Here is an 11503-nt window from a genome sequence, read left to right as displayed (position 1 = left end):
GCAGCGGTGAGTCGGCGCCATCTTTAGTGTGGGCGCGCTCTGCAGCCCCCAGTCATTTCTTTTATCACTAGGAGACAAGTTTCTGTTTTCTGTTATTTCTCAGACTCTGAAATGAAATAATCACAAAATGACAATTACACAGAAAAAGAGCAACATATACATGTAATATGTCATTGTCTCTTGTGTCCCACACTCCTCAGGGCCCAGTCCAGGCAGCCCCCATATTGTCCAGTCCAGGACTGATATTCTCAGAATCAGAAGTTATCGCACCCCCATCCATATTCAGATTTCTGGGACCCCAGAGATCCCGAGGACATAGAGTAGGAGCCGAGCTTAGCGCTGCCCTCCACTATCGCCGGGGTCCCATAGACGAAGGGTGCAGAGGCTGAGCATGTGCAGCCCCCGTGACATTGAGTCCTGTGCTCAGGATCTCTAGGGGTCCCAGTGGTCAATCATCACTGATCGATTGTCAAAGAAATAGGGGACAACTTTCATTTTTGGGGAAACCCCTTTAAGGGGCCGTATTATCAGACAAGGCCAGAGGGACCCCAATAAGGCCCCTCTATACAAGCTGTTGCTGTTCTGGCAGATGTAGCCGTCCACATATTACATAATATTCTGGGGGGTTGCCATATAATGGCTTTGGCTAATTCCAAGAAACCGCGGTCCAGCTGCAGCTTCCCCCAGAATAATCAGATAACTGCAGGCGATGTTGGGGCCGCTCAAGACTTTTATCCCAGAAAGCGTTGGTCCTATTCCAAGTGATCCACCATCCTATGGCTTCTCCTTATAGGACCCGGTGATTACAGACCAGACTGGAGGAGGAGTCCCTACTCTCGGGTTATTACATTCTGCTTCTTTTTTTGTGATCAGACCCCGGTCGCTCCGGCTCCACAACAGATCCATAGAAGTGATGACACAGATTGCAGAGCCTTAGTCGTCAGGGCGTGTGCAGACAGGTTTCTGTACTCTGCATAATGATCATGGCTACAGCTTCTGATGCCTCAAATGGATTTAAAAAGAAAAAAAAGTTTTTTTTGGGTGACACTGTTTCTGGTACTGCAGCTCTGTCCTAAGCTTAGGCCCTCAGTATATTCCTGATTACACATAAAACAAAGTAACTATGTAGGAGATAAAACCAGCCCCCTGAGGAAGCCCACATGCGAAACACGCGTTGGGGATGACAGCATTTGGTCCCAGGTGCATACAATGGGTAAGAACAAAATCTAGCCTTATTTCTGCAGTTTTCGCTCCCTTAGGGCTCATACTCATTTGCGAGAAATTTGGACGAGTGCAATCCGATAAAAAATCAGATTGCGCTCTGACCAATGATATTCAATGGGTTACATCTCATCTGCGATTTTTTTTTCTCAGCTGAAATTGGATTGAGAAAAAAATCACAGCATGCTCTGATTTGCTGCGAATCTCGGACTAGACTAGCCAATGCAAGTCATTGGGTGCGAGAAAAAATTGCACAGCACTCGCACCATGTGTATGCCGTCCGATGTTTATGCACCAGTGTCCTTTGAAAAGCCAGCAATTCATGTGCGGTATACAGTAAAATCACACTGACAGCTCAGAACAGAATAGATATATACACATAGAATACATATATACATACATGTCAGTGACACACGCACACATATATACAGTATATGTAATAATAATAATAAATTTTATTTCTATAGCGTCAACATATTCCGCAGCACTTTACATTTCGGAGGGGATTTGTACAGACAATAGACATTACAGCATAACAATAATCACATAGATCATAACAGATACCAAGAGGAATGAGGGCCCTGCTCGCAAGCTTACAGTCTATGAGGAAAAAGGGAGACACGAAAGGTGGGTGGTAACAGTTGCCCTGATTGTATGGACCAGCCATAATGTTAAGTGTGTATCAGTACAGACACAGAGGGCTAATGGATGCATAAAGCATGTGGGAACATGATGCGGGGAATCTGGTTATGGTTAAAACTTTTGGCTGTGCCACACAGGGATAGATTAGGTTAATGTGTTGAGGCGATAGGCCAGTCTGAATAAATGCGTTTTCAGGCCACGCTATATGTATTTATATTACACTAGCTGAAGAGCCCGGCGGTGCCTGGGCATAGTAACTAACTATGGTTAGTTATAACAAATTATGATTATATCTATATATATATATATATATATATATATATATATATATATATATATATATAAAGCTGAGTGTATAGCCACGCCCACTCCGCATAGCCACATTCACTATAATATCCCACATCATCCTGTCAGCCAGAGCTACTGGACTACTACCCTAATATCCTACATCATCCCGTCAGCCAGAGCTACCGGACTATTACCCCTAATATCCCACATCGTCCCGTCAGCCAGAGCCACCGGACTACTACCCCTAATATCCCACATCATCCCGTCAGCCAGAGCTACCGGACTACTCCCCTAATATCCCACATCATCCTGTCAGCCAGAGCCACCGGACTACTACCCCTAATATCCCACATCATCCCGTCAGCCAGAGCTACCGGACTACTCCCCTAATATCCCACATCATCCTGTCAGTCAGAGCTACCGGACTATTACCCCTAATATCCCACATCGTCCCGTCAGCCAGAGCCACCGGACTATTACCCCTAATATTCCACATCATCCCGTCAGCCAGAGCCACCGGACTACTCTCCCTAATATCCCACATCATCCCATCAGCCAGGGCCACCGGACTACTACCCCTAATATCCCACATCGTCCCGTCAGCCAGAGCCACCGGACAACTACCACTATTATCCCACATCATCCCGTCACAGCCGCCGGACTACTACCCCTAATATTCCACATCATCCCGTCAAAGCCACCGGACTACTACCCCTAATATTCCACATCATCCCGTCAGCCAGAGCCACTGGACAACTACCACTATTATCCCACATCATCCCGTCACAGCCGCCGGACTACTACCACTAATATTCCACATCATCCCGTCAGAGCCACCGGACTACTACCCCTAATATCCCACATCATTCCGTCAGAGCCACCGGACTACTACCCCTAATATCCCACATCATCCCGTCATAGCCGCCGGACTACTACCCTTAATATCCCACATCATCCCTTTAGAGCTGCCAGACTACTACCCCTAATATCCCACATCATCCCATCAGCCAGAGCCACCGGACTACTACCCCTAATATCCCACATCATCCCGTCAGCCAGAGCCACCGGACAACTACCACTAATATCCCACATCATCCCGTCAGCCAGAGCCACCGGACTACTACCACTAATATCCCACATCATCCCATCAGCCTGGGGTCAGAACCAGTGCGCTGAGTGGAAAGGTCCTAACTTCCATACCGGGGATCCCTTTAAGAGAGGCCTGGCATCAGAACCAGAGCACTGAGTGGATTTGCCCTGACTTGCATACCAATGTTCCCTTTAATAGAATCCTGGCCTCAGAACCACAGCGCTGAGTGGAATGGCCCCAACTTCCATACCGGGGATCCCTTTAAGAGAACCTGGAGTCAGTACCAGAGCATTTGAAGGCAATTGCCCTGACTTCCATACCTGGATCCCTTTAAGAGGTAAGATGTGCCTGTAGAATGGAGGATGTGTGATGGATATATGGGCACGGGAGTGGGGGATTCATTTCTGTCGTGTGCTTTCTGCTCCTTTCTGAGGGGCAGACAATGCTTGGAGCTTATGTTCCCGGGGATGCTAGATTTTTCCCACCATGTCAGTGTCTGCTGAGGTGTTTTCTGGTGTGGGAAAGCCTGGGGGTTCACACTGAGCACATGTGACAGACGTGACGGAGTCTGGAGATGCCGTGGAGAGCGATCTGCTGCCTACATCCTTCAGCATGACCGTTTTGGCAGTGGGTCAGTAATGGTGTGTGGTGGCATTTCTTTGGAAGGCCCCACATTGTTGGGCTGTGAGCACAACCCCCATCTGCACAACAGCATGTGAAATTGATTGTCAATCAGTGTTGCTTCCTAAGTGGACAGTTTGCTTTCACAGAAGTTTGATTTACTTGGGAGTTATATTCAGTTCTTTAAGTGATCCCTTTATTTTTTTGAGCAGTGTATATAATATATACTTGAGCAAGTGGTAAATCTAAATTTAATGTCAACATATTTACTTGGTGAATCCTTATGCCGAAAGGAACAAATTTGAGGGGTAAGACGTACCAATTTGCAAAGTTCATTTTTCCTTGGCACGCCAATATATATGTATATATATATATATATATGTACACTCACTGGCCACTTTATTAGGTACACCATGCTAGTAACGGGTTGGACCCCCTTTTGCCTTCAGAACTGCCTCAATTCTTCGTGGCAGAGATTCAACAAGGTGCTGGAAGCATTCCTCAGAGATTTTGGACCATATTGACATGATGGCATCACACAGTTGGCGCAGATTTGTCGGCTGCACATCCCTGATGCGAATCTCCCGTTCCACCACATCCCAAAGATGCTCTATTGGATTGAGATCTGGTGACTGAGGAGGCCATTTGAGTACAGTGAACTCATTGTCATGTTCAAGAAACCAATCTGAGATGATTCGAGCTTTATGACATGGCGCATTATCCTGCTGAAAGTAGCCATCAGATGTTGGGTACATTGTGGTCATAAAGGGATGGACATGGTCAGCAACAATACTCAGGTAGGCTGTGGCGTTGCAACGATGCTCAATTGGTACCAAGGGGCCCAAATAGTGCCAAGAAAAAATTCCCCACACCATGACACCACCACCACCAGCCTGAACCGTTGATACAAGGCAGGATGGATCCATGCTTTCATGTTGTTTACGACAAATTCTGACCCTACCATCCGAATGTCGCAGCAGAAATCGAGACTCATCAGACCAGGCTACGTTTTTCCAATCTTCTACTGTCCAATTTCGATGAGCTTGTGCAAATTGTAGCCTCAGTTTCCTGTTCTTAGCTGAGAGGAGTGGTACCCGGTGTGGTCTTCTGCTGCTGTAGCCCTTCTGCCTCAAAGTTCGACGCACTGTGCGTTCAGAGATGCTCTTCTGCCTACCTTGGTTGTAACGGGTGGCAATTTGAGTCACTGTTGCCTTTCTATCAGCTCGAACCAGTCTGCCCATTCTCCTCTGACCTCTGGCATCAACAAGGCATTTCCGGCCACAGAACTGCCGCTCACTGGATTTTTTTTTCTTTTTCGGACCATTCTCTGTAAACCCTAGAGATGGTTGTGCGTGAAAATCCCAGTAGATCAGCAGTTTCTGAAATACTCAGACCAGCCCTTCTGGCACCAACAATCATGCCACGTTCAAAGGCACTCAAATCACCTTTCTTCCCCATACTGATGCTCGGTTTGAACTGCAGGAGATTGTCTTGACCATGTCTACATGCCTAAATGCACTGAGTTGCCGCCATGTGATTGGCTGATTAGAAATTAAGTCTTAACACACAGTTGGACAGGTGTACCTAATAAAGTGGCCAGTGAGTGTATATATATATATATATACACACTGCTCAAACAGAAAATGAGGGGACAACCAAATAACACATCCTAAATCTAAATGAATGAAATATTCTCATTGAATACTTTGTTCTGTACAAAGTTGAATGTGCTGTCAAAATAATCACACAAAAATCATCAATGGAAATCAAATTTTTGAACCAATGGATGCCTGGATTTGGAGAGACCCCCAAAATGAAAGTGGAAACAAGTCAAAATGAAAATCAAAACCAGACAAAATTAAAGTGGGAACAAGTCAAAATGAGGCTCAGTAGTGTGTGTGGCATCCACGTGCCTGTATGACCTCCCTACAACGCCTGGGCATGCTCCTGATGAGGTTGCGGATGTTCTCCTGATGGATCTCCTCCCAGACTTGGACTAAAGCATCCGCCAACTCCTGGACAGTCTGTGGTGCAACGTGACGTTGGTGGATGGAGCGAGATATGTTGTCCCAGATGTGCTCAATCGGATTCAGGTCTGGGGAACGGGCAGGCCAGTCCATAGCTTCAATGCCTTCATCTTGCTGGAACTGCTGACACACTCCAGCCACATGAGATCTTGCATTGTCCTGTATTAGCACAACAAGAAAACACAAAATGACAAATTTGCAAAAATATGACAATAATCAGCAAGTGCTGGATAACAAATACAGTGTATTTAGTTGATACGTTTTTAGCAAAAAATGTATGCCAAGCTGCTCCACCTCGTCACGGTAACCCTTTATGGAGCAGTCCCTATCTAATGTATTTAAAACTTGAACATGTGAACAGTGTCTAAATGGACAGGATACAAACAGGCGCCTTCTAGTATGGGCTTGTGGTGTCAGATAGCTCATTTATGTGCATGTCACACAAGAGAGGGGTGGGGTCTCCCAAACCATGCTAAGCAAGGAAATAACGGATTAAAAACATATGTGACATGCACAAATGTGAACAAGTCAGTCGGACAGTTTTTTCCTTGCTTAGCATGGTTTGGGAGACCCCACCCCTTTCTTCTGTGACATGCATATAAATGAGCTGTCTTACACCACAAGCCCATACTAGGAGGCGCCTGTCTGTATCCTGCCCATTTAGACACTGTTCACATGTTCAGGTTTTAAATACATTAGATAGGGACTGCTCCGTGAAGCGTTACCGTGACACGGTGTAGCAGCTTGGCATGCATTTTTTGCAAAAAACGTATCTACTAAATACCCTGTATTTGTTATCCAGCACTTGCTGATTATTGTCATTATTTTTACTGCAGAGTATTTTTGCAAATTTGTCATTTTGGGTTTTCTTGTTGTGTTTCAGCCATTGGGTGGTGTGCGCACTGTCCGACCGACTTGTTCACATTTGTGCATGTCACATATGTTTTTATTGTCCTGCATTAGGAGGAACACAGGGCCAACCGCACCAGCGTATAGTCTCACAAGGGGTCTGAGGATCTCATCTCGGTACCTAATGGCAGTCAGTCTACCTCTGGCGAGCACATGGAAGGCTGTGTGGCCCTCCAAAGAATTGCCACACCATTACTGACCCACTGCCAAACCGGTCATGTTGAAGGATGTTGCAGGCAGCAGATCATTCTCCGCGGCATCTCCAGACTCTGTCACGTCTGTCACATGTGCTGTATGTGAACCTGCTGCCTGCAACATCCTTCAGCATGACTAGTTTGGCAGTGGGTCAGTAATGGTGTGGGGTGGCATTTCTTTGGAGGGCCACACAGCCCTCCATGTACTCGCCAGAGGTAGACTGACTGCCATTAGGTACCGAGATGCGATCCTCCGACCCCTTGTGAGACCATATGCTGGTGCGGTTAGCCCTGGGTTCCTCGTAATGCAGGACAATGCCAGACCTCATGTGGCTTGAATGTGTCAGCAGTTCCTACAAGATGAAGGCATTGAAGCTATGGACTGGCCTGCCCGTTCCCCAGACCTAAATCCAATTGAGCACATCTGGGACAGCATGTCTCACTCCATCCACCAACGTCACGTTGCACCACAGACTGTCCAGGAGTTGACGGATGCTTTAGTCCAGGTCTGGGAGGACATCCCTCAGGAGAACATCTGCAATCTCTTCAGGAGCATGCCCAGGCATTATAGGGAGGACATACAGGCACGTGGAGGCCACACACAATACTGAGCATCATTTTGACTTGTTTCCACTTTATTTTTGCCTGGTTTTGATTTTCATTTTGACTTGTTTCCACTTTCATTTTGGGGGTCTCTCCAAATCCAGGCCTCCATTGGTTCAAAAATGTGACTTCCATTGATGATTTTTGTGTGATTATGTTGACAGCACATTCAACTTTGCACAGAACAAAGTATTCAATGAGAATATTTCATTCATTTAGATCTAGGATGTGTTATTTGAGTGTTCCCTTTATTTTTTTGAGCAGTGTATATTTATATTGCAGAGAGAGATATATAGAAGAAAAGCTGGTAATACATTTGCCGGCTTCTGTAAAAACACTGTAGGAGCCGACAGGATAGGAGAGATGGATTACATACAGTAAATCCATATAGACTAGATATATATGTATATTTCAGTGACATACAATTGGTATTGTGTGTGTGCAAAATACTTTATATGTATTTAATTAATAAAAGATTATTTTACTGAAGAAAATGGCATGGGGTCCCCCTATAATAGCCAGCAATGGCTATGCAGACAGCTGAGGGCTGATCTTAATAGCCTAGGAAGGGACCATGGATACTGCCCCCCCCCCCCCCCCACTGACTAAAAACATCAGCTCTCAGCCGCCCCAGAAAAGGCGCATCTCTAAGATGCGCCAATTCTGGCACTTAGCCTCCGCTCTTCCCACTTGCCCTGTAGCGGTGTCAAGTGGGGTAATAGTTGGGGGGTTGATGTCACCTGAAAGGTGACATCAAGCCCCAAGGTTAGTAATTGAGACGCGTCAATAAGACGCCCCTATTACTAACCCCATAGTCAAATTGTAAAGAAAACACAGACAACCATTAAAAAATCCTTTAATTGAAATAAAGACAGACTCCTTCATTATTCTTAATTAAACCATACTTACAACCACACCTAATCCATGCAAAGCACTCGATCTCCAGTAATCAATATAAAAAAAACGCAACAATATACCATACCTGTCCATCGTTGTGTCCCACGCCGTAATCGAAATCTGGGGGATATACATTTTTCAACCTGGATGGTGCTAAGATGCAACCATCCCAGCTGAAAAACACTGGTGAATGAGGAGATGCTGCCAGTGCAGCCTCAGTGACCGGGGTTGACGTCACTGAGTCTGCGCTCCCTCACAGCCTGACCCGCGCTGAACTCTGGAGCGTGTGAAAATGCCAGTTCATTTTCCCACTCTCCAGACTTCAGCGCAGGTCAGGCTGTGAGGGAGCACAGCATCAGCGACATCACCGCTATTCACTGAAGCTGTTCTCGCAGCCGGGCTGAACTGCTGTGACCTCAGGACCGTAGGAAAATGCCAGTGATGAGGTCACGGCAGTTCAAGCTCAGTGTCTTAATAGCAGATCATCGTGAGAATTTCTCACAGTGATCAGCTGTGAATACACTGAGCATTCTATGTGTATATATCTATTCTAACCTGTCACTCTGTGATTATACTGTACGTGACAAATCATTTGCCGGCTTTTAATCTATCTATATAAGATATATGTGTGTGTGTGTTTTGAAGAATATTTTGTTTTAAAACGATGTATAAAGGACAGAGAACTGCTGTATGTAAAAGCTCATGCTAAAGTCGCATTGCATACGGATTGCATACGCATGTCATACGGATGTTCAGTTTAAAAATTGCACAGAAATAGCATGACACTCGTCCGTTTTTTCGGTCCAGAAATCTGTTTTTTTTTTTTCTCGCATATGGGTATGTACCCTTAAAGCAATATACACCTCAGTATTTAAGTAGTGACACACCTCTTTCTTAGGGCCCCGTCACACATAGCGACGCACCAGCGATCCTGACGATATGACCTTGTCAGGATCGCTGATGTGTCGCTACATGATCGCTGGTGAGCTGCCAAACAGGCAGATCTCAGCAGCGATCAGGACAGCGATGACGCGGGTAACAAGCGCGCACGTCGCTTAGTTACCCGCTGTGTACCTTAGATACCAGCGTGCTGGTGCAGGGAGCTAGTAACCAAGGTAAACAGCGGGTTTCTAAGCGCTGCACGGCGCTTAGAAACCCGCTGTTTACCTTAGATACCAGCTCCCTGCATCAGTGCGCTGGTATCTAAGGTACACAGCGGGTAACTAAGTGATGCGCACCCTTAGCTACCCGCGGTTTACATTGGAAACCAGCGTCCAGCTCGCTGGAATCCCACCTGCCACACACAGCGATGCGTGCTGGCCAGCAGGAGACCAACAATAAAAAAAGGCCAGGGCATTCGAGCACGATCAGCGATACCCGGCGGGAGGTCCGGTCGCTGATACCTGTCACACACAGCGATCTCGCTGGCGAGATCGCTGTTGCGTCACAAAACTTGTGACTCAGCAGCGATCTCGTGGTGTGACAGGTGCTTTACAGTATATATTTTTTAGTGCGTGCAGTTTAAGACTTGGTAGTTTTTTTTCGCATGGGAGTAACAACTGCAAGGGCACTGGCACTTTATGAGATTTGCTGCTATTGTTTGGTCTCTCCCATCCACTATACTAGTTAGGAGACCATGTCTTTTACCTCTGTGTTTATCAACTATCCACTTTGTCTTTTTATGTGATTTTTGTAATTCTTTTTTTGCATTGTAATATCTTTTGAATAAACTTTATTTTATGGGACAATTTTTGCTCCTTTTCTTGTTTTTCATCAAAGGAGAAGGTAACGATCCTGCTGCTGGGTTGCTGCCCTCCTATTGTGCTGGCCTGTCTCCTGGAATCTGCTCCACGCTGTGGACACTGTGTTGACAGACACAGCTACCCTTCTTGCCACAGTTCGCATTGATGTGCCATCATAGAAGAGCTGCGCTACCGGAGGAACTTCTGCCTCATTCTACTGAATCTCTAAGGGTGAGCACAATGACGATATGCAAAAGTGACCAAAACAACAGCCAAAAAGGGGTGAGAACACAGAAATGGTCTGTGGTCACCCCCGCAGAACCTTTTCTCTGTTCCATTTGCACAACAGCAGGAGAAATTGATTCATAATCAGTGTTGCTTCATAACTGGACAGTTTGCTTTCACAGAAGTGATTGACCTGGAGTTACATTGTGTTGTTTAGCTCCCTTTTATTTTTTTGAGCAGCGTATATTGCAAATGGCTTCATTTTATATGTGCAAGACGAAGATAAACTTGTTTGCGCCTTGCTGTCAATACAACCAATCAACCTTTCTCCATTTATCAGAGGTCACTATGTGGGTTTGTGTTTTTCAGTAAAATTTTGAACTGAAGGGAACAAGGTTTACATTATTAGGAGTCAGACATTGCTGATACAAGCTTTTTCTGGGCCTGGAGATCAGTCACACACTCATTCATGAATCCATTACAAGACCCCTATGATGCTCCATACAGCATCTCCCAGAATCTGCAGCACCACTGACATTTCCACATTAAGGATTTGTGCATTAAAAAGGGTTTAACAAAGATTTATATATTTAAAAAAACAAAACATTGATTCAAGAGTTCTTGGGAGGAAAAAATAATTCTATATAAAACTTCATGACCAGAAACCATCCTTTTCTTCATCCGGCTTCTTATATCGTGTGGTCACTGGGCTTTGAATTTGTTTCTAACCAGTTTATCCACCAGCGGCTTCTCCTGGGCCGAGCATGCAAATATCAGACTTTTTTTTTTGATGGAGAGCGCATAGATCAGTCACAGATGCCAAGAAGCCAGCAGAGATCTTTTAGCCGGGAATCAGACCCAGGGCCAAGCAGGTCAGCGACTATTGTAAGCAGCGCTCAGGTCTACATTCCAGGTCATATGATGTAGGCACACAGCCATAATCTATACATGGGGTTAGACAAGATCAGGTGAACAAGCCAACAGTGACAGACTGGTACGGAGGCCAAGGACCCTGCCCATGTGGGCTTACAGTCTACAGGATAA

The sequence above is a fragment of the Dendrobates tinctorius genome, unplaced genomic scaffold (assembly GCF_039654945.1).
Source record: "Dendrobates tinctorius isolate UK_male_01 unplaced genomic scaffold, ASM3965494v1 ptg000315l, whole genome shotgun sequence".
Classification (NCBI taxonomy): Eukaryota; Metazoa; Chordata; class Amphibia; order Anura; family Dendrobatidae; genus Dendrobates; species Dendrobates tinctorius.
The sequence above is the reverse complement of the archived record's forward strand: the minus strand, read 5'-3'. Positions refer to the sequence as shown.